Source organism: Lagopus muta, chromosome 22, assembly GCF_023343835.1.
Source record: "Lagopus muta isolate bLagMut1 chromosome 22, bLagMut1 primary, whole genome shotgun sequence".
In the NCBI taxonomy this organism is placed as follows: domain Eukaryota; kingdom Metazoa; phylum Chordata; class Aves; order Galliformes; family Phasianidae; genus Lagopus; species Lagopus muta.
In genome coordinates, this window is record NC_064454.1 from 4,831,975 (window position 1) to 4,854,307 (window position 22,333).

Here is a 22,333-nt window from a genome sequence, read left to right on the forward strand (position 1 = left end):
TGTCCTGGCTCGTAAGCAAACACATCTCACTAATGCAGGAGGATGCAGCTTTGGCTCTGCACCCAACATGTGTACCAACACAACAGTACCCCAAGGACAGGGAAAGCTGTTCCCCCCTCCAGCTCTGCTCCATCATCCACCATCGATTTCTGCAGGGATAGTGCAAAAAAGCAGCAGTTCAAAGCCAGGACATGTTCTTCCTGATGCAGCCAAGAGCTCTTGCTACCAGACAGAAAAAAGATGCATGGGTTGGTAAGTGGTGAGGGCGGGCGTAGCTTTCCCTGAGCACCGGTCTCAGAGGGATCTGCTTCCCAGCCACTTGTCTGAAGGCAACCATTTGCAAAAAGGCTCTGTCTAAAATCTGCAAGCCTTTAGTTAGTGATTTCTCCGTCCTCTCTCCCAGACAAAGAGTTACTGGAAAAGAGTATTTACCAATCACGCAGCTTTGCTCCCCAACACACAGTGGCACAAAGCAAACCTGGGATGATTTGGGGAAAAAAAAATCACGCATGGCGCGAGGGAGCAAAGAGTATCCCAAGAACAAAAGGAGCTCTGGTCATAGAAACGGGGACGCAGCAGCAGACACAGTGCGGCGGGGAAGGAGGAGGTGATGTTTCCCAACAGCTCAGCGGGAAGCTGAGAACCAGCACTGCGATCGAAGCCATCGCTGAGTCACCAGGCAGGCACCTTTGTCCCACTGAAGCAGCTCAAAGGGAACAATGAGCAGTGCTCGGTGCCTGCTGTGATGCGTGGCGTTGCCAAGGGCCCCGGTGAAAGCTCTGCACAGGCACAACTGGCGGGTGGATGTCAGGATGGGGGCACGCGTGAGGATCCACGAGGAGCCGGCAATGCATCCCTGCTGTTGATGCAATAAAGTACATAAGCCCTTATTTTTCTTAATTATTCCTGATATTTCACCTGTCATGTTGTCAGCTTCCTCTGAGAGCAACGATAAATAGCGCTTCTCATCTCACATCCTTAGGGAAAGCTTGCTATTTATTCCTGTGATGGGCAAGACATCATGACTAATTAGGAAAAATGGTCACCCCTTTGCACCCAAGCAGGAGCGTGTCATCTGTCTCCTTTCTTAGGGAGACAGGCAGTTTTTCTCCATGGACATCCAACAGCTGCTCCAAAGGCATTTGTTAGTGGCACCCTGGGAGTGGGAAGGGATGGGGAAAGGATTCCTCGTCCCCTGGGAAATCAACATTCCAAGGCTTGAATATGGGAGATCGTGATCCCAACAGATAACTTGATTTTTCCTGTGAGATCGGTGGTGAGGCGCTGGCACAGGTTGCCCAGAGAGGCAGTGGTGCCCCGTCCCTGCAGACAGCCAAGGTCAGGCTGGACGGGGCTGTGAGCACTGCTGAGCTGTGGGTGTCCCTGTGTGGCACCAGGCGGCCTTCCAGCTCCCTTCCAACCCAAATCATTCTCTGATTCAATGATGCTTAAAAGCTGCATTAAATAGGAGCACTCCTCCCATCTCCAAGCCCAGGATGCCCTCACCCCCCCCTGCAGAGCCCACAGTAAGCAGGGGTACAATTCTCTCCTCCCCCTCCCTTGCCACCATGCACACTCTGATTATAACAAAGTAATCAAGATCAGTGCTGGAGAGGACAACTCATTTGGGATCTGCAAATACTTCAGATTAAAAGTAAGCAAAATTAATTTAGAAGTTGCTATGACCACAGAAGAGAACAACACTTGCTGCAACTCTTAGATCTACGCTCAGCAGCAGAAGGCAGACAACCATTCTCCCTTTCCTGCTCCCTCCCATCCAGAACCAGCCTTGGATTCCAATTCCTGCGGATGATTCGTGCGCAGCGGGGCCAAATCCTCCTGCAGATGTGAGGCTCATCTGCACAGCATCCACGCGGCCGTGGGTGCACATCCCTGAGACAGAACACCGTGCTGCAAAGCAGTGGGGTGTTGTTGGAGTCTGCTCCCACTGACATGCAATCAGGGCTGGGCAGAGCAGGAAGTCTTTCTGTTGGGAAAACTAATGAGGACAAAACTCCTATTGTCACTGTCATGTCAGAGAGCATCGCCTCGGATTTTTGCAATCTATCGCATGCTGTCATGTTGGGTGAAAGTTATTTGTTTGCAAATTCTACCTCTGGGCGCCAGCCCGTTCTAAATAAGCTGTCAGACTTAACCAAGGCAGCTAACGAAATAAAAGAGGTGCAAAGCGGGGGATGGATGGGGGTTGGGAGAGAAGGGGAGGGGAACCTCCTAATAAATGGATGCAAAAAAAAAAAAAAAAAGAGAGAGAAAAAACAATCTCAGTTGGTGAATCTTATAACTTAGAGGACAGAACCACACACAAAGTATGCAGTGCATCTACCCGAGCTCGTCACTGGCAGATGAGCAAGCCTGGAGTAGCACTCCAACCCCGCACACGAACTGGTGCACAAGCAACACTTGATTAACTGGGAAAGTGCCAGGCACTGTTATGGGGGCGAAACGGGGCGTAGCGAGCCGCCTGCGTCACTGACTCATTTATCCAGGATTTATCTTGGATAACGTGCCAAGGCTGCCAGCTCTGCCTCTATTCCCACCCGTTCTGCTCTGGGCTCATGGCCATGGAGCGCTCCGCTGCTGAGCAGAGCAGGAATGAGCGGCTTCTGCCCGCTCCAGAAGCAGAAAGCAGAGAAAAGTAGTGCTGCAACCGCACGTCACTGCTGTCGCTTTTGCTGTTCCAAAAGCAAGTGGAGCTGTGCTGCTCCAGCTCCTGTTTGCTCTGCATGGGAGCCTGCCATTGCGTAATGGGCACACAGGGTCCCCCACTCAGATGCCTGGCAGTCCAGCAGCTCTGTTACGTGGCAACAGCCTTCAGCTTCAGTCCAAAAGACCCCTACTTGCAGACGGCTCTGCAAGCCCTGGGCACCCATCCAGGCCAAACCTCCTGCCTTCCAACCTCCATCGGATGCCATCGCACGTCCTCCTCCTTATTCTCACCAGGATTTCAGGCGCAGCACTGCTTCCCATATGCCACCAGCATTCCCCATTCATAAAACCCCGCTCCAAAGTCACAGCTCCATAGACACAAAGTTGATTGGAAGAGTCGGGCACCAAGCTCTGCCTGCCAAGTACCGGAATCCACAAACCCTGCAGTACCAGGAAGAAAATATCAAAACAGCCTCTCCTGGGCAGAAAGGTGTCCACACTGGATCTGTCAGACTTAGGAGCAAGCTGGGCCAACAGGTGCACGGTCCTTACTGCAGGATCACACCCCTACCTTCCATTTCTCAGCATCCAAATGGCTGTTTGTCATGTTTCAGCACTGTACGTCTGACCAACACTCAGAACAAAGCTCCCAGAGGCAGCAGAAGCTGTTTCTTCCTTAGGGAAAAAATAAAAAGCAATACAAGGGACCCGAGCATCCTGCATCCACACACACTTGTCAGCTCACAGGCTGAAACAATTCCTGCCTGCAGATACAGTTTCTTACAGGAACCAGGTAAATTAAATTAAAGCTATTTACTCTGTATTTACAGGCTCACAAATAAATCTCAGGAAGCATTTTGCTGCAAGAGGCAAGGGGAGGAGGAGAGGAAAAAAAGCATTTTCTGGGCCAAATATAGTAAACAAGGCCACAAACCTCCTCATGATTACTTATTAGCTAAGGGAAAAGGGAGCTGGGAGCTGGTATGCTTGGAATAACGCTACACGGAGCAGAGGAGCACAGCATTTCTTTCTCATTTGCAGGTAACAAGAAAGAAAAAAGTAAAATGTTCTTTTTATGTAAGGAAAGAGCTCTCTTGAGCCTGCATCTTCCGCCCATATTCACACTGCTGCCTTCATTTTAACTGAGTGCTATGGGTCAATAGGAGCCCTTTCAAGCTCTAACTGCATGATCTGCCTGGCCTGTAATGGGAAGGCAGTGGGTTTTGTTTGATTTGCTTTGTTGTTTTGTTGTGTTTTTTGTTGTGGCTTTTTTTATTTTGTTTTGTTTTGTTTAAGTGGCTGATTGAGTTCTTTGTGCTTTGTTTGGTGTGTGTTGCACGACGCAGCAAAGTGCATTAGTAAGGAAAATCGATAGGCAGAAGGTTGCAGGGCAGCCCAAACACTGAGCTGAGGGGTGGGGGTCTGGAAGGAGGTCACCATGGGGTGGGTGGGGCAGCCTTGGAGACAGCAGGGATGGACCCCATTGCCATGCATGAGCAGATGGTGCATCTCTGGTGCATGGCTTTGGCACACGGATGCGTTTTGCATTGTTCCAGGTCTGATATCTGCACTTCTGGCATCCCCTGCAGCCCCCAAGAGCCCTGCTTTGAGGTTTGTACTCATTTCCCCTCCGTTAACACATGCAGAAAATAAAGGAGAAAAGCTTTAAAAACTCAGATACCGTGCACAGGTTCACAGTGAGATGGCTTTTCTTTCCAGACCCACGCTGACACTGACGTTCAGCAGACACGAGGCAGCCAGCCCGTGCAAACACCAGACTGAGATCTGTGCTGCACTGCCAGTCTCTTTGGTACAGAGGCACAAAGACCAACACAGCTACATCTACAGCCAGGACATTAAAGCACATACCCAGGGCATGAAGTAATGAGATTTAAGCCGTGCATACAAACCCAAAGCTTGTAAATGATTAGCCCTCCTCTAACGAAGCCCTGATTCGCTGGTGATGCATTAACCAGCCGCCAACGGACTCCAGCCAGCTCCTGGCTCTTGCATTGCTACGTTTCCCAGGAAATCAGAGATTAAAAGTTGTTTTAAAGCCACTGCTCACAGCCTTCACCTAAAGGACAGGGCAGCAGGTGACCCCATGGTGACCCACTGAGCTGTTATCTGAGGCATGCTTATGAACACAACGTTTTCCTCTCTTCCAGATATATTGTCCAGCGTCAGAGCTGGACTGGGCCGTGCTGGAGGCTCAGTCTGCAGAGCTCACCCTGCTGTAACTCAGCAACCTCTCCTCCCCCATTGCACGCAGATAACAGCACCCTGTGCCACACCTCCCCCCAGCACCTGAGTGCACCACATAGGCAAAGTGCATCTGGACCCAACAGCTGCAGAAAAAAAATCAAGCAAGAAATTCCCCAAAAGCTCAGCCCTTTTTCTGCTTTGTTTTTGTCAGTAGAGTGAAGTCAGCTAAACGAGTCGATTGCACTCATTCTGTACTGGGCTGCTCGCCGTGCCCTCCTTCCCTTTGAACATTTTTCCCTTCTGAAAAAGGAGTGGGGCTCATTTATAAAAACATTTTGAGCTCTCTGTGCTACATTCCCAGATTTCTACTTTTGCCTTGTCCCACTGACACAGGTGTCTGAGAACAGCCCGCATTCGATAGCAGCATCAGCAGCACAGGTGCCCACCTCAGCTTTGCTGCAGTGTACCAAGCTTTCCTCCAGCTGGGGCAGAAAGGAGAAGCAGAGGGAGCAGACAGGCAGCTCCTCATCCCATAGCATGAAGCCCGTCGGTACAACACACTTGGCACCCGCCGCTCGCCCGGATGAGCTCAGCACATTCAGTCGCACTGAAGAGCTTGTTAAGCAATCCCCAGCTTTTCTGCTGACTTCCCCTACAGCTCTGCTAGACGGAGGCAGCGCTGGCTCCCATCCCAAAACTCCGGCGTCACTCTTGGCTCCAAGTCCATCACCCAGCATTTGCTCATTGGCGCATCGCAGCCGCCGGGTAGGGCAGGCATGGCTGAGTGAATCCTGCTGCCCTGAGAGCACCTGCCAGCGTTCAGATCCCCTCCCACTACAATAGGGAAAGGCAGCAGCCCGGAGCATCTGTACCCTGCAGTGGGAGGATTAAACCCATGCACCACTCAAAGGGATTTCCAGCAGGAATATGCAGAAAGGAGAAATTCACGTTTATAGAGGAGGGGCAGCGGGGCTGAAGCTGTCCCTGCATCACTGCCCCTTGGTGTGATGCAGTGTGCCAGACCCTGCTGCATGAGGTGCTGCACAGAAGGGGCTGATGAAGAGGTTGTAATCCAAGCTTAAGGACAAACAGCTGCTGATTCAACAACAGATGGGAAGGAGGGAGAAGGGGACAGATTTCTTTCCCCTCCCCCTCTCCCCCCCCCCCCCCCACCCTTCTTTTTTCTTTTTTTTTCTTTTTTTTTCTTTTTTTAATATATTCCCATTCCCAATGCAGAAGAAAGACAACCCCCCCCGAACAAACACTTGAAAGCAGATAAAGGTTTTAATTTGCACAGATGTTAGGGAATGGAGCCTTTCCAACAAAACGTTATGGACTATTGGGAAAATATTTACTTAAAACTCTTCCTACCTCTTCCCCAGATATCTGAGAAAGGTCAGAGATCCCCAAATCTGCGACAATTCTCCCAGGCAGAGGTGAGAATCTGTTCTGACAAACACATTCTGCCCCAAGGAGCCCAGCTCCTCCAGCCCTCAGCCGTCATCTTTCAGGAGATTTTAACTTCCCAAAGAGCACAGGAGGCTTTCCTCCTTCTCAGATCTGCTCATCTGTAGTAAACATCAGCACTGCAGCATGAGAAAGGGCTCCAGCTCTGCGAGAGGTGAGGATCCTTGGGATGGAAGTCAGGTAGCACTCCTCTCCCCAACCCCCTGCTTGGTGGGAAGGAGAGAAGCTTTTCCCTTTTTGCTTTAACAAGAAAGGAGGAGAGTAAAGTCAGCAGTAATTTTAGTTTTGTTTTTCCCCCCCCGTTCTTTCTTTCTTTTTTTTTTTTTTTTTTTTTTTTGGAACAAGAGACCTCCTGTGCAAATGAACGCTGTGATGAAGTATGCAAGACAGGCTTCCCTTTGGAAATGGGAGATTAAAGTACAGGGATCACTGGAACACATGCAGAAAGCAAGGCTGCTGCTTCTTCCCCAATTATTGTGCACTCTCTGCTCTATTTTGTTGACCTCGCACATTTCAATCAGGTTTCAGCACACTCTGCCTTCACCTGCTATGAATCAAAACCTGGAGGGCTCAGATCTCGCTGCAAAGGAACCCTTTGATAAGCTTGTTACGGATGCTAGGCAGCTCTGGGTTGGTAGGGTGCTTTTGCAGAACACCACTGCAAATTTATGTCGCCACCCAAAAAAAAAAAAAAAGAGTTGCAGGATTACTGGGCACCATTCAAGTAAGGGAGCTGAAGCTCAGCTTCATTTGCTCCAGCAACAAAGGAGCAGGGACAGGAGGACTTCCCAGCAGCAGCCGGACCGTTGTGAATAGCTGCTTGAGACTGATCTAGGAATCAAAACATGGAGAAAGTGGGGCACCCCGGGGAAGGTTAAAGCCAGAAACATATGGGATTTCCACCACATTTGGGTTGTCAAGCAGCCAAGGATCTCTTTTGCTGCTGTTTGCTTTTAAGGGCTTTAAAGAAACATTCATCCATATGTAGGGCATTTAGGAAGGCAGCATGGAGCGTGCCTGGAATGGTGGGTGAGGAGGAGCACTTTGGCACCCGCACCCTGAGCACAGGCAGCCCTGCCCTAAAGGCCACAATGGCACAGGGGCTGCCATCCTGCACACAGCACACTGAGATCCTCCTGCCCTCCCAGACCTGACAGATTCTGCACTTAGCAATTGCAAGCATAAAGCCAGGAGGAGTTATAAATAGCCAGAGTGCAGCCTAATTATAGCCACGGGTTGCAGGGCATTTAGACAAGCAGCATCCCCAGGCTGGGCTGTTCTGCTTGGGCACTTGGACAGACTGTCCACCTCTGATACATGTCATGGGTGAAGTCCTTTCATTTCTCACCAGCATGACAGAACGGATCCTCCAGCTCGGACATTACTGCTGCTGTACCAAAGCATGATGCCAACACGAGGCTGAAGAAGTGCAAGCACACACATGGAAGGCAGAGAAAGAACAAGTAATTTGAAAAATTATGCTTGTCATGAGAGATCTTGCAGAAGACAGAAAAAATGCTCCTTATGTGGGAAGAGGCTGGAGATGCTGAAGGCAGCCGACCTGGGCTCTGCCCATGTTTGGTGCAGGCAGGGGGCTGGGATGCAGGATGCTGCTCAGTGCTTGGCAAGGGCTGCCCTCCCTCCTGTCACCTGTCCTTCTAGCTGGGAGATTTTTGCAGGGCCTTTCCTGTTCTGCATCACAGACAGGCAGCAGGGCTGGAAGGACCCACTCTGCTCCTTCTCTACCTCCAAGAGCAGGGGCACAGCTTTGTACCCAGTGCTCGCCCAGCACAATCCCTGCCTTCTTCTGTCAAGTGTTCTGGGAAGCACTCATGTTAAGCACCAAGTAGGAGTCACTTCACTGATAACACAGGAGCTTTTGACCCAACAAGAGATGTGCTATGTTCCCATATCTACTCTATATTCAGATAGCTTCCTGATCCACAGCAATTCAAAGCAGACCATCCTGAGTCTTGCTGCAGCACAGCTCCGTAACCAGCAGCCACCTTCTCTGCTGCTTTCCATCTTTGCACAAAAACCTCCTTGACTTTTCAGGCTGCCTCACCTCAGGATCTCTGCACACTGCCATACTCAGCAGCAGCACATGGAAGCAATGCAACACACACTGCCGTGTGCAGCTTGCTGTTCTGCCCTCCATGAAACAGGGTGCCTCGCTGCCCCCCCCCTCCCACCTTCACAACCCCTCTCTATGGCACAGATTTATTTTTCTGATGAAACACAAAGCTGGATCTTACATTTTTACACGAATGTTGGCTGACGGACTTGATCCATAGCACTGAGGAAATTCAGACCCTCTGGCATTTGGTGAAATAACACAGCACATGCAAACTCTGCTCCATAATTGGAACCATTTGTTAGTGCAGCTCTGTGCAGAGGCACACGGGCACCAGGAATGTTTTCCTTCTCCCCAGGTTTGTTTCATGGAGCTCCAGCATCGGAGTCTGGAAGAATTTAGCCGAGTTCATGACCCCCAAAGCCAAGCAAACCCGGTGGTTCAGGAATGTGCGTGCACTGCACCAATCCATGCCTGGCAAGACCCGCACCTTTCGACCCTTTGTTCAAAGAACAGCTGAATTCTTTATTTAGCTGCATCACATTCCCTGCTCAGAGCAGCAAGCTATCCCTGGGCTGGCTTGGAGCAGCTAGTGAGCTGCTAACAAGCCTCAGTGCTGGGCACAGAACGGTGTTCGATGGGTCAAGCTCACAGCCAACATTGTGCGCATGGAAACAGAAAGATTGGCAGCATCCTCCCAGCAGAGCTCCCAGTTGCTCCGTGCCCGTGACCCATGGCAGCTCCTTGGGGCCCAACACCAGCAGGTGTCCCCTCATCTCCTGCAGCCCCCAGCACTCCCAGCAATCCAATCCCACGGGCAGCAACAGGGCTATTTTCTGCTACACGAGGCATCACAAACCTGGCAGGCATCCCCGGATCGTATGGTCTGACCTGCTGGAGTAGGAAGGCTACAAGCATCGCACTTGCTCTCTGCAATATGGAGCCCACACATACAAACACAAATATTTAGATAAACGGTGGCTGTATTCCAAGCACAGGATTCCCTCTCCAGCCACACCACCACTCCGAGTGCGGGGCCACCACCCCCTCCTATGGCATTTTTGGGAGCGGGGTGCAGCCCAATGGAGGCTGAGCAGGCAGCTCCCTGCAACACCCCCCGGTGCTGGGAGTGAAAACACAAACAAAGCAAAAGGTTGTTCAGCTTCTCAGCCTCCGAGACCATATGGAGCTGAGACATGATTGCATTATTTCTACTGTACTGCAGCAGAACGGAACAGAAAGCTGTAATAAACTACTCGCAGCGTGTCCCTTAGCACAGCGCACAGAGCAAAAAATAACCAGCTAAACAGAAGCGTGCTGAAGGAAGCCGTGTTCCTGGAGGTGAGCTGCAAAGCAAAGGCTCAGGGGCTCTGAGTCACACAGATTTCACAAGGTTAGATGATGAAATTTCTGCACGCTTTCTTCTCCTCACTCCCTCCCCTTTTGGGATAATTAGATTTGTGCCCAGCCAGTTATGGAGTAGGATGGTTTTTCAGTATGGGCAGGCATGGTAAAGCTATTTGTAAGAGAGCACAAAGCAAATTTGTATGGGATTGGTGTAAGGAGGGGGTGCTGGCAGGTCCAGGTAGAGCTAATGGGTGCTGTTGGCATGGGCCAGAGCTAGCACAATTTCTCTTTGTGCCTTGTGTATTTAAGCAGCTGAAGAAGCAAGAGCAGAACCGTGCAACCACTGTGTTTTCCTGCTGCCTACTACTCTAATGTGGAGAACCCACATCAAATGGATAATTCCTTCAACCCTTCAGCTCTTGCCCCTGCTGAGTGGGCAGTATCACACTACAGAAGCAGTGACAATCTTGAGACATACAGAGACAATTCTTCCCAGCTTCGATATGACTTTCCTTCAGCCACAAATGCTGATGCCAAAGTGCCAGAATGAATCTCAAGCTTGCAGATTCCCTCACATGATACAGCTTTACACTCATCTTTTCCCATTCTCTCCACTACAAGGCATTCAGATTGGGAGAAATGGCATTGCCAATGCCAGTCAGAGGAAGGGATGCCTCAGTAAATGGTTTGCAGGAGCCAGCTGACAATTCCAAGTCCTCCTCCGAGAAAGCAAGCTGCTTGCAAACAGATTTGCAAGGAGTGAGGGGGGAGAAAAAAATCTGTTAAATTACTCATTCTGGAGACATTTAAAACAGACAAGTAAAGGATTCCTCAACACTCTGCAACACAGTGCAAAGATCCTCCAATATTTCTTCTGAAACTGCAGCAGAACTGCCAGGACAACATTGCTGATCTCAGCCCCATTGCAGGGCTCACCCAACCCAACCACCCAAGGCTGGGATCAGCTGCAGTAAAAATGGCCACATATCCACGTTGTCCTCCATCATGCACTTCAAGACCCAACAAACCATGGAAGTTTGCTGCAGGCCTCTAGGATATTGGGAAATATCCTCTTCATAGAGTCATAGAATGGCCTGGGTTGAAAAGGAGCACAATGTTCATCCAGTTCCAACCCCCTGCTGTGTGCAGGTCGCCAACCAGCAGCCCAGGCTGCCCAGAGCCACATCCAGCCTGGCCTTGAATGCCTGCAGGGATGGGGCATCCACAGCCTCCTTGGGCAACCTGTTCCAGTGTCTCACCATCCTCTGAGTGAAAAACTTCCTCCTGATATCCAACCTAAACCTCCCCTGTCTCAGTTTAAAACCATTCCCCCTTGTCCTCTCACTGTCCACTCTCATAAACAGCCATTCCTCCTCCTGTTTATACGCTCCCTCTTGGAAAGAGTGGTTGGGCACTGGCACAGGCTGCTCAGGGAAGTGGTGGAGTCACCATCATGGAGATGTGGCACTTGGGTACATGGTTAGTGGGCATGGAAGGGTGTTGGCCATGATGAACTTCATGGTCTTTTCCAACCTTAGTGAGTTTGTGGGCTATACCACGAGGGATGGAGGAACCATCCCTGTCCTCACTCCCCAGCTGCTGTTAGCAGCTCTGTGCCCAAGGAGCAGGCGCAGGGCTGCGGCAGTGCTCTGAGTCCTTGGCCAACCTTCGCAGTGCCCCAGCCAAGCAATTGCAGCTGGCGCCTCTCGTCCCCAGCATGGGAGTTTATGAGGCTGTGGCCCACATCAGAGTTATTGTGCTGTGTTAAATTTATTGGTGCTATCTCACCTCATTAAATACTTAAATAGACCTGACAAGACAGAAAAATGGGACTTTAGGAAAAAAAAAAAAAAAAAAAAAAAACGAACAGGAAGCTGGTGTTCAGATGGCTTGAGTCACCTTTAACACAACAAGCTGCACATTGGGAAAGGACAGGGCGCAGGAGTGAGCTGGGGGAGGTTTTACAGCATGGTGCTCAGCACCCAGCAAGCCCCATCCCTACAGGAAAGACTGGAGCATCCGGTACTTAAAGCCCTTTTCCAGAAAAGCACTCATTTCCACTGAAATATTTGCACGAGGAAGGAGAGGATGAAAGACAAGCAGGACCATGTCACCAGTGGCATTGGCCTTGTGCATGCTGAGCTTTCCTCTCCACACAGCACTCAGCGCCTGCACTCTGCAGCCCTGCCAGGCAGCTCCTGGAGAATTTCGGGGCAGATTATTTAAAGACTCCATTTGTTCTGTGCTCTTAACCTTCAGTGCAATTACCTGCCTGCTTTACTCCAGAGCCGTTTCCCTGCTTCGCTGGCCAGAGCTGGGGGGCTGGGAGCACCCTGCAGTGTGCTGGGAACCTGCAGTCCTTCCCTCTGTGCTCCCAGCAGACACCACACTTAATTTTGATTTAGTGGGACAGCAACGGTATAACGGCTGCAGGAGACCATTACCCTGTGACAATGTTCTGTTCCACTGTTATTGCTTCATTAATTAAGTACCAATTGACTATTAATTGCAGGAGGTATTTGTTATGGGAGAGAATCAGTTACCAAGTAGTTAAAGGTCAATAAGAGGTCCAGCCCATCGGCGGGTATTTATCCAGAGAGATGCCCTCCAAAACATCTGCACCTGCAGGGAGACTGTGCTCACATTCAAGCCCTGGTGCTTCCCGAGCGCTCAGCCCTTCTGCAATCACACCTTTACAGAAATGCAGACCTCTGGATGAAAGGGGACACGCGTTGAGCTGCCATTGTTTTGCTGCTTTGGGACTGTTATACACACAAAAGGAAACACCACCACTGACAGAAGTGACGGATCTCTCCCCCTCCTCCTCCTCTGTTTCTCTCCCGTCGGCACACCTGAATTTAGCCAACAGGGATTTCTGACCCATCAGCATCGAGCAGCAGACGAAGAGTTCTGCCCAGAAGGCTGCAACTGGTGGGAGCAACAGGCCCAGAGTTGTGTTTCCCCAGGCGGTGCTCAGCCCACCAGAGTCTCTTAAGGAAAAGATACTCCTGAAATCTTAGAAGTGAATTGTTACAGAAGTATTTTTATTTGCCTTCAGAGAGCCATCCCTCACTTGGGCAGACTCGCTCAGCATCCTTCCCACTGCCTGCATGGGAAATGAAGCACCAGCGTTCCACAACTCGTCTCCATTGACCGCAGACGTTGCCACAAAGAAAGCATGTGTGAATTTAAGTGACAAGCCATGCAAACTTCAGCTAATTGATATGAGGTCACGTTTCCCTCTTTAGGTTGCTCTCTCAGCCTTTCGAATGGGCTTTAAAGTGACTCCAGGCTAATGTGCTTCAGACCTGAAAGGAGATTTGGGGAGGAATAAGCTGCATTTCTCACCAAAGAGCTCCACTCTTACAATGACAGAGATTATCTGAAGAGACCTTCACTCTCATTTAACAAATTAAATGAGTAGATTTTCAGGAGTTCAGCATCTGAAGTACTGCACTGGTTTTGAGAAGCCTGGCTGTAAATGTCACCGTGTGTGGCCCTTTAGAAAAATCTAACTGCAGTAATGGGTGGGAACTTCCAAAACCCAAATCCTCAGAGCTGTGGAAGCACTGACCCTAACCCAATCCTATTCTGAACCAGACACCCATTATCGGATGGGAAATTTACTCCTTACCTTCACTTCTATTGCACATGAAAGCGTTATAAAAGGAGGAAGATGATCAGAGGGCTGAGCATCACTTCCTCTTTGTTTCCCACCCATAGCACTGCCCATGCCATGCCCCTGCAGCCCCCAGCATCAGCACCCCATCATTCCCTGCCCCAGCCACAGGGATGCTCCTCCAACCCAGGGCAGCTCACATGAAAAAGCAGAGGGCTTTTCTTTTAGCAGAGCCAAAGCTTCCCTACAAACGAGCCAAGCCATCTCCATACCATTTTTTCCCTGTTCAGAAGGAATGTGGAGGTAGGTCTGTAGGGGAAACACAGCATGTTGATTTAGCTCCTCTCTGACTGCACACACACCCAGGGAGCCCTGTGCTCTGCCAGCTGACAGGAACAAGTCATTAGGGCCATCAGCAGCACAGCCACAGAGGGGAGAGCGGCGGCATTCTTGCATTGCACGGGATGCACGATCACACAGCATCGCAAGGACTGCGATCCTCAACGCTACAGCAGCTCAGCCCGATCCAGGAACAAGCACTGCTGGCAGCGAAGAGGCCACAGGCAAAATAAATAAATAAAATCATAGGATAAAAGCAGAAGAGATCAGCCAGACTGAGATCACGGCTCGCATGCACCACTGTGAATCAAGCCTTGCATGTGCTGGGAAAGCTCCGAGAGCTGTGGAGCAGGGACAAGCTGATAATTGGCAGAGCAGGATGCCCAGGCTGCTGCCTTGTCACTATGCCTGCCCCAGGCAGGGGCTGAGGGCTGTGTGTTGACTCCAGAAGAGAATGTACAGCAAAGCACAGCCCTGAAACCCCAACCTGCCCTCGGTGCTGAGCAGCTTTCCTTCTTTGTTTCGCTTACAGCTGCCACGCTTCCCCTTGAAGCGGCTCAAGTTTCGCTTTGCTCACTTCTGCCTTCTCAGATTTTACTATTATTATCCCTTGATTTTGCAAACTTCTCACATGCCTTCAGGCCAGACCCAGGAAACAGCTGAACAAGGCAGCTGATGAGACAGGGTACAAAGGGAACGCAGTTGTCTGGGAGAGGGGAGGCCCTACATCTGTTCCTGCCTGTGCCGGGGACCTGATGCATCATCTCCAGCACAGCACCTCCCTCCTCGGTGCTTTGCTCACACTTTTGCCTCAGAGTGGCCTTTGGAGATGTGCTTAGTGGGCATGGGCTTGGCGATCTTGGAAGTCTTTTCCAACCTTAATGACTCCATGCAGCTTACAGCACGCTGCTGCTATCAATGGGGAGGAGGTGCCACAGTCCCCTGCAAGCATTCTGCTCGTTGCCATTTGCACCCTTCCCTTCCTTTGCTCTCAACCCCACGAGACTGAGTGCACCACTGCACCCAAATGCACAAAGCCAGGTTGAAAGCGATCCATTTAACATGCAGAGAATGAATTCTTTAAAAAGTGCCCTAAAAAGCAGCTACACACTGCAGGAAAAAGGGGAGTTTCATGTATTGAACAATAATAGCAAGATATTATCAATGTAGGGCTCTGATTGTGCCATATAAAAAATAAAATACACACTGGTTAATCAAAGAACTACAGACACTTTTAAGTAATCCCAACTCTGGCTTTGCATAGCTCCATATACTGCCAGCAGCACTCCTGTCAACCACAAGAGACCATCATATACATCAAAAATTCTCCTTTAAATTTATTTTCTGTAAAGATTGGTCTTTTGAACTGCAGTGGTGGAAGCTTAAGGGTACAAAAATCTGTCTTTTTTGTCTCTCCCTCTTGTGGAGGATGCTGATCTGTGGGGAAAGTGCTGCCACAAGCTTCTGTGTCTTGTCAAGATACCCGTCCTTTTCATGGATCACTTCTCTTATCAGCCCCTTGATTAAGACATTAAAAGAAAGGAGGTGAAGGAAGGTTGTGCAGCTGGAAAGAGGCAGCAAAAGGCATCCAGGGCTGCGTACAACCTCTGGCTTTGCTGCATGGCCTGGCCAGTTCTCATCCCAATTCCCAGCCTTGAAGAAGCAGGACTGCAGCTAAATTAGCAGCTACGGTAATAAAACAATTTATTATTGTGTCAAAAAGGGGGAATTACGCTTTTATTGCCTAAAAGCATCAAGAACAGTTGACCTTACAGCAACAACATGGTTGGCTAGGAGCCCTGGGGTTGGCTGGGAGCCCAGCATTTTGAGGGACTGGGGCTCAGATGTGAGCTCCTATCAGAGATAAAAGTGGAACATCGCTGCCTCGACTTCCCCGAAACTGCTTAATATTCAGAGCTCCCTCCATTGTCAAAGAACTCCATAGAAGTTAAATTAAATACGTACGCTTCCCCTGCGAGACATCAAAGCGTTATCGTACGAGTGGGGAAACAAAACACCAACACAAAGCCAAGAACCAGGATTTGGAGGTGCGTTTCAGAACATGCACCAACACATACGCCTACTCCAGATGAGGCTTTAAAGTGCTGCACAGAGCCCTAGGCACAGTAAATGTCTTCTCGATCCCAGGGCGCGTTACCAAAAGGCATTCATAAAAAGTTTCGACTTCTTTGTGCAGAACGTGGTTAGTCTGGATAGACAAAGAGATGAAGCAATTTTCTTGTACAATAACTCGAAAGTAAAGGGAAGACTGCAGAACCATCAGGCCTCCTGCTGCTGCTCAGCACCAGCAAGGCAAACAAGGCAGCGGGAAGGCAGAAATGCCCAGGGGAAGCCCAGAAATATTAACGTCCAGAGCCAAGGTGAGTTTCTCAGGTCAAAGAGCAGGGCTGCTATTAGGTGATATCCCACAGCAACACCCAGAGCAAACCACCACAGCCCAGAGATAACGTCTGCAATGCTCCCATTTTCCAGCTCCCAGCGGAAGGTGCGGGAGAAGATTAAGAAGTTGGTTCAGTTTATTAAAATCCAAGATCAAATTCCCAGTAGATGCTCCAGACTCCCCGGTGTAACAAGTGCATTAAGGGAGAGAAAGCACATCCTGACAAATGTATTTACAGCCTTTAATAATTCATGCTCGCATATGCAGCCCCCGATAGAGTGCAGTCCCTTGGAAATCACAAGCTTTTGTGGATTGCACAGATTCAGCTAATGTCTTCATAAAAGGTTCCCAACCAAACCTGCTCTCAATATCAACTGCAGCAAAGAAAAACTAATAGCTCCAGCTGGTACTCATTGAAAAGTCACTTAATATTTCACCATGCAAGGAGCTATGTTTAATGGGACACATTGTTTTTCCCTAAGCATTTGGAAAACCCCTTGACATCATATTAATAATGTCAAGTTTTATTGGCTCTCTGATTTGAAATGATATTAAACTTTTCAGACTGTCTCAGCTGAAGTAGGAAGCTGTTAAGATGTGGACAGCTTGGATAACAGGAAAAATAATAGGTCTTGTCAGACACTGCTTCAAGACCGCAGAGGAATGATGTAAAAATCAAGGAATGAGGCATTTATCCTTTATGCTAGCTCAAGAGGAAATGCATTTTGTGAGTAGAAGCAGTGGCTCCGTGTGGAAGATGCTTGACCTCTGGCCATCAGCATAGGAGGGCCTGGAATGAAAGGGACCTTGAAGATCATCCATTTCCACTCACTGCCACAGGCTGGTTGCGTTGAAGGTCCTTTTATACATCTCATGCATGCAATTTATTTATGCAGCCTCATTCCCTAACATGCAGTTAAGCTGAATTACTTTCTGCGTAAGTTGCTCTATGTGAAAAAAGTCAATTAAATTCACACAAAACTAGCAACTCGTGTATTATTTTCATGTATGTGTTCTCAGCTCATCTGCTGTCAAACAACTCCTCATTACCAGGTTATTCTGGACCACTGATTTAAAAGAAATCCACATTTGACAACCCAATACCGTTCAGCACACCTCGAGGATGGTAGTTTAAATTGCACCTTTTGTTTTGCATGACATCAGATGGTCATATTGTGACTTGGTTCATCCAGAGGTTGCAGCAGTCCCTCCCCAGGTTCAGTCTACAGCTCCAGAGCTGATGGAATTTACTTTGCTCCATTAAGACGTGTTACTGCTGCTGCATGCCAAACAGCAGGAACAGACGCACAGGGTATGAATCCTTCTGAGACCATACAGGTCTCCACACTCTTCCAAAATAGAGTTCCCAAATCTCTTCACCAAGGCTCAGGTTACTAACAGAACCTGCTAATAAGACACATCTGCTTAGACTGCCTGTAGAGGAGCCCCTTTTGCCAGTTGGACATTCAGCCATGCACATCAGCATGAAACACACAGCTGTGCCACACACCCGAGGTGCCTTTGTTTGGCCACCCAGCTACTTGGGGATGCTCTGTCATTCAGCTGTTTGAGACACAGCCTCTGCCTTTGATGCTTCCCCACAACTCTCTCTAAATCTTACTTGTGATTGGGGTTTTTCACTTTAGCAGGCTTGTCAATAGAAGAAGCTAACTCTGCCTGGGCAATGTACAGGCTGAGCTGAGCTTCCCTCATGCAGATTAAGTCTTCCACTTCATCAGAATGTAGCAATTAGCAGTATAACGGACATCTCTTTAAAAGCTCTTTAGACTGAGAGAGACCACTGATGTGAAGATCTGAACACACTGGGTAGCATACCTGCAGCTCCTGCTATTCAGACCAGCAGCAACCTAAGATCTCTGATCTCCTATGCCACAATACGTGGCACGCCCCATCATGCATCATCCCTTTGATGTGAATGCACCACGGACTGCAGCATCCTCAGCTTTATATAGAGTCACAGACTATTGTTAGCAAATTTATACAGCCACATTTGTGAGAGCTGTGCTGCTCCAGAAAATTAAACAAACTCCAGCTCAGTGGGAGGGTTATAAATAAGTGACTCGCCCACTCACGAGGTTGATCCTGTTCCTCTTTTTGGCAACAAACATATGGAACTCCTCTAGCTTCTGCCATGCAGGATTTTAATGGGAAGATTACGCAGTACATCACTCGGCTCCTTCCATGGGCAGCGCTGGGGGCAATCATGGATTTCCATAATTGGCTCATGAGGTTCAAAGCCCAATGGACAGTGTTCCCAACACTGTGGTTGGTAGGCAGTAAGCACACAGCCTCCAAAGGTCAGGCTCACAGAGCCTGTTCACAGAGCTCCGAATTCAGCCTTAACATCAGCCATCTGTGAAATCTTGACCTATAGTGCTAACTGGAACATTCAGCCCCACCTCTAGGTCTCCAATTATTGGCACATTCCAAACTACCCACGTGTTCCATTAAACCAAACAAACATTTCTAGTTACATAGATGCAGTTTTATGTTTATGAGTAACCGCAGGTACCGAGCTATGCATGCAAAGCGGTGAAGCTGATTTATGAAAGCATCATCCGAAATTAAACTACGTGCGAATGAAAAGAATTTTGCAAGTGCTCCTCTAAGTGCATGAAAATGTAATAGGGCCTAGGGCTGTTTGGCTTCAGAACTTAATAAAATGCTTGACTTGCTGAATTTGGTTGCATGTGTGCAAGGTGGATAAAAACACACCTCGAGGAAATTCTTACTGGGGCTGTTTACTTTTTACCCCACAGCAATACTGGAAAGCATTGCTAATTATCATTATCCTAAACACCAGCATCTATGCTGGGGAACTCTTTGCTGCAGGCAACGTGTATAAGAGGCAAGATGGACCACTTGCACATCCTATCAGAGCCAACCAGACATAGTAGCCTAGGCAAAAAAACCACTGCCATTCCCAGAGGGCACACAGCAAGGAGGGAGCGTGCCACCCATAGCTGCTCTTCCAACATCACTGCATCCCTCCTGATGGCCCTGCAACCCCGCCAGTGCCCCCCAGCCGTAGGGAAGGGCTCTCTCTGCATCCTTCCCACCTCCATCACATCTCTGTTCACCGCAGTTGAGTTGGTCTAGGTGACATTTTTAGGACCCTTCCAACTCAAGTAACTCCATGGCTCCATAATTTCATGGCTCCATGATCTCTCCCTGCCCTGCACATCCCAACGTGGCTGCACACGGTTGAGGAGCGGCGTCGGTTTCAAGAGCCCCCGACCTTTAATAATCATTTCTTCTGTTATCTGAACACTTCCTAATTCATCCCCTTCTGTCCCTGAAAATCTAAATCCTATTTAAGTTAATGCCCTTCATTTTCATTTATAAAGACAGATACAAAATAATTATTTCCTATCTCTGCTGTTTCCTTATCTTCTGTCCTAATAATTCCTCACTGTCTCTCTTTCATCATCTGTCTTCAGAACAAGAAACTTTTCTGTTAGTTAAAATATTCCGTGTGTTCATTTTCTGCCTCTTTCATATCTCACCGCTCCCCTCTCCCCACCTGCCCTCCCTCCCCCCTTTCCCAACGCTTTTCATGCTCACCCTTCACACTGATCTTCACATCTTTCTGGTGTTTGTATTTCGATTTGCAATTTCATATGCAAATTCCAGCAGGCCACCTCTCCAGTCACTGCCTTTGATATCCAAGTAGCCCTGCCTGGCTGAAGTGCTTTACATAAACAGTGGTGGGCTCAAAAGGACCGCTCTGTCCTCACCTTGATGAAAGCAGCAAGGCAAGCAGTAACAGATGTGCTTCATGGGGACAACTTGATTAAAAGAAAATAGAGATGTTTTGTGCCCAACCCTGGGAGCCTCATCCTCCTGTAGGCAAGGGCATGGCCCAGCACACAGCTCCTTACCCTACTGAGGATCACACAGGAGTGGGGAAAAACGTGTTCACCCAAAGAGTGATCATTGGCACAGCTGCCCAGGGGGGTGGTGGGGTCACCATCCCCAGAGGTGTTCAAGAAACAGAGATGTGGCAATGAGGGATGTGGTCAGTAGGCAACGTTGGTTGTAGGTGGATGGTTGGACTGGGTGATCTTAGAGACAGTTTCCAACCTGAATGATTTTAAGATTCTATGGCATTATCCTCATCAGCCCACAGCATGCTGAGCCCCGGGTTTGATGTACAGACCGTAAACACAGCCCTCACCTCAACACCACTGCCAGGGTATTGAAGTGAGCACATTCACTGCGACCCCAACTATCAGCTGAAGGCCAATCGCAGATGCCAAGGGCTCGAATCCTTTCAAGAGTAAAACTCAGAAGTAATTCAGCACTAACTTTTGTTATACATCTTACAAACCGCCCCCCCATGTTGTTTATATTGTTACACGCCATCTGATGTTGACACAAATAAAAGCTTATTGGACACGTGCATGTCTATATGCATTTATTAAATCAGTTCTCATGCACATATTGCCAGCCCTTTGTGTAGTCTGTTTGTTCTTTTCCCCACATAGCAACTTACTTCTACATTAGCCAAACAGCGTTTGCATATTTGCAATCAAAAGGAAGAGGGTTGTAAGCGTTCAAAAGTTGACAGCAGAGCTCTGGGCAACTGGGATTCCCAAAATGCATTTCTAACAGCACTGCTTGTGAACAACTTAAGCACTGCTTATTTCCTCAGACCGCTCTCAGTGCCGCACGCACCCACCTCCAGAGCTCTCCCTGGAAGATATTCAAACCAACTCCAAGCCATTTAACACAGGCACAACTTCAGCACCCTCATCGCTTGCAGTAACTGTGCCACTCCAGGAAGAAAGGAACTCAGTTTTGCACCATCTCCTACAGAACCATCACATCTGATAAATAACTGCGTAGTGACTCACCGGCGGCGTATGCAGGAAGTATATATTTAAACCTGTTCTGCTTAAACAATTGTTTAAGATGTCAGTTTATCATGCAGACAGTTTTTATTGAAAGAAAGAAAAATATCATTTTTTAAATTAATGAGAGCAGACCTTATCTCAGCTGCTTTTACTACACTGTATTTTGGAAAATACTCTCTCATTGTTCACCGTTGCTTCGCTTTGTTGGATCCACGCGGCAACAGCCACATTTCAAAAGACTCTTATAAACATTAACCAACAAAACCTCAATGCTGGGAGCCGCCAAAGGAACAAATGCAGAAAGATTAATTCACTCGCCCAAACTTATATTAAATCAAGGCAAACTTGCAAACAGAACCCAGCCCTCAGCTCCCCCGCTTTAAGGCACAGCTGCCCACCTCCCTGCTGGGAGCTCAACAGGGCGCATAGGGCAGCCCCATAACTCAAGACCCCGAGCATTCATGGTGTCCCCTTACAGCCTTTGATGTGCTTTGTTATCCCAGGAAGAGGAGAGAATCACAGCACCACATGGCCAGGACAGCTGCTATGCTTTGCCAGGCTGAAGGAAGACCAAAGAGCTTTGGAGATCAGAAGGAACTCAGGTGAGGTGGCAGCAAGCTGCCAGCTGAGGGCTGCTGTCCATGCACAGAGTGAGCTGGGGGGACAGTCAACTCTTCCACCATATGGGATTTTAAATTAATCCTGTCAGCTCAGCTCGAGGGCCTGTCAGCCCCGCTGACAGCTTGCTGACAGCACTGTTCAGCAGCAATGGGCAGCAGAGCTCCAGGATGCTGCTGGAATCCCACCTGCAGGACCAGAGGAACTGGGGGTGCTGGGAGGAGAGGGGTGGAAAATTCCAAAGCGAGGAGAGACTTTAAAACATTGAGACTCTGCCTTTGGAGTAACAACTAGTAAGGGGAGACAACAGAATAAAATGGAGGATCAAGAAAAGGAAGATTGGAACTTCAGTGTCTCCTTTCAGCATCTAAATGTGGGCTGTAAGAAGGAAGGGGACAGACTCCTTAGTGGGGTCTGTGTGACAGGACAAGGGGAAATGCCTTCAGACTACAAGAGAAGAGACTGGGACTGGAGATAAGGAAGGTGGCGGTGAGGCGCTGGCACAGGCTGCCCAGAGAGGCGGTGGTGCCCCGTCCCTGCAGACAGCCAAGGTCAGGCTGGACGGGGCTGTGAGCACTGCTGAGCTGTGGGTGTCCCTGTGCGCTGCAGGGAGCGGCACCAGGCGGCCTTCAGCTCCCTTCCAACCCAAACCATTCTCAGACTCTATAATGCATAGAAACTGGGCTTACAGGGAGGAAGGTCTCCCTCCACCATCCATC

At 49.0% G+C, this 22,333-nt stretch overlaps 1 protein-coding gene and 1 long non-coding RNA gene across 3 annotated transcripts in view; one reads left to right on the forward strand and one right to left on the reverse strand.

Moving 5' to 3' along the window:
* APOC3 (apolipoprotein C3) overlaps positions 1 to 22,333 on the forward strand; it is a 297,981-nt gene that overhangs the window by 38,727 nt on the left and 236,921 nt on the right. The window lies entirely within an intron of this gene.
* Positions 1 to 22,333, reverse strand: part of LOC125703740 (uncharacterized) — a 42,574-nt gene that overhangs the window by 8,293 nt on the left and 11,948 nt on the right. The window contains exon 3 of one of the 2 annotated variants that reach the window (XR_007380957.1): positions 12,809 to 13,068. The exons of the other annotated variant lie outside the window; for it this stretch is intronic. This is a non-coding gene — a long non-coding RNA (uncharacterized LOC125703740). Of the gene's footprint in view, positions 1 to 12,808; positions 13,069 to 22,333 lie in introns of those variants that run through there. 2 annotated transcript variants of the gene reach the window in all.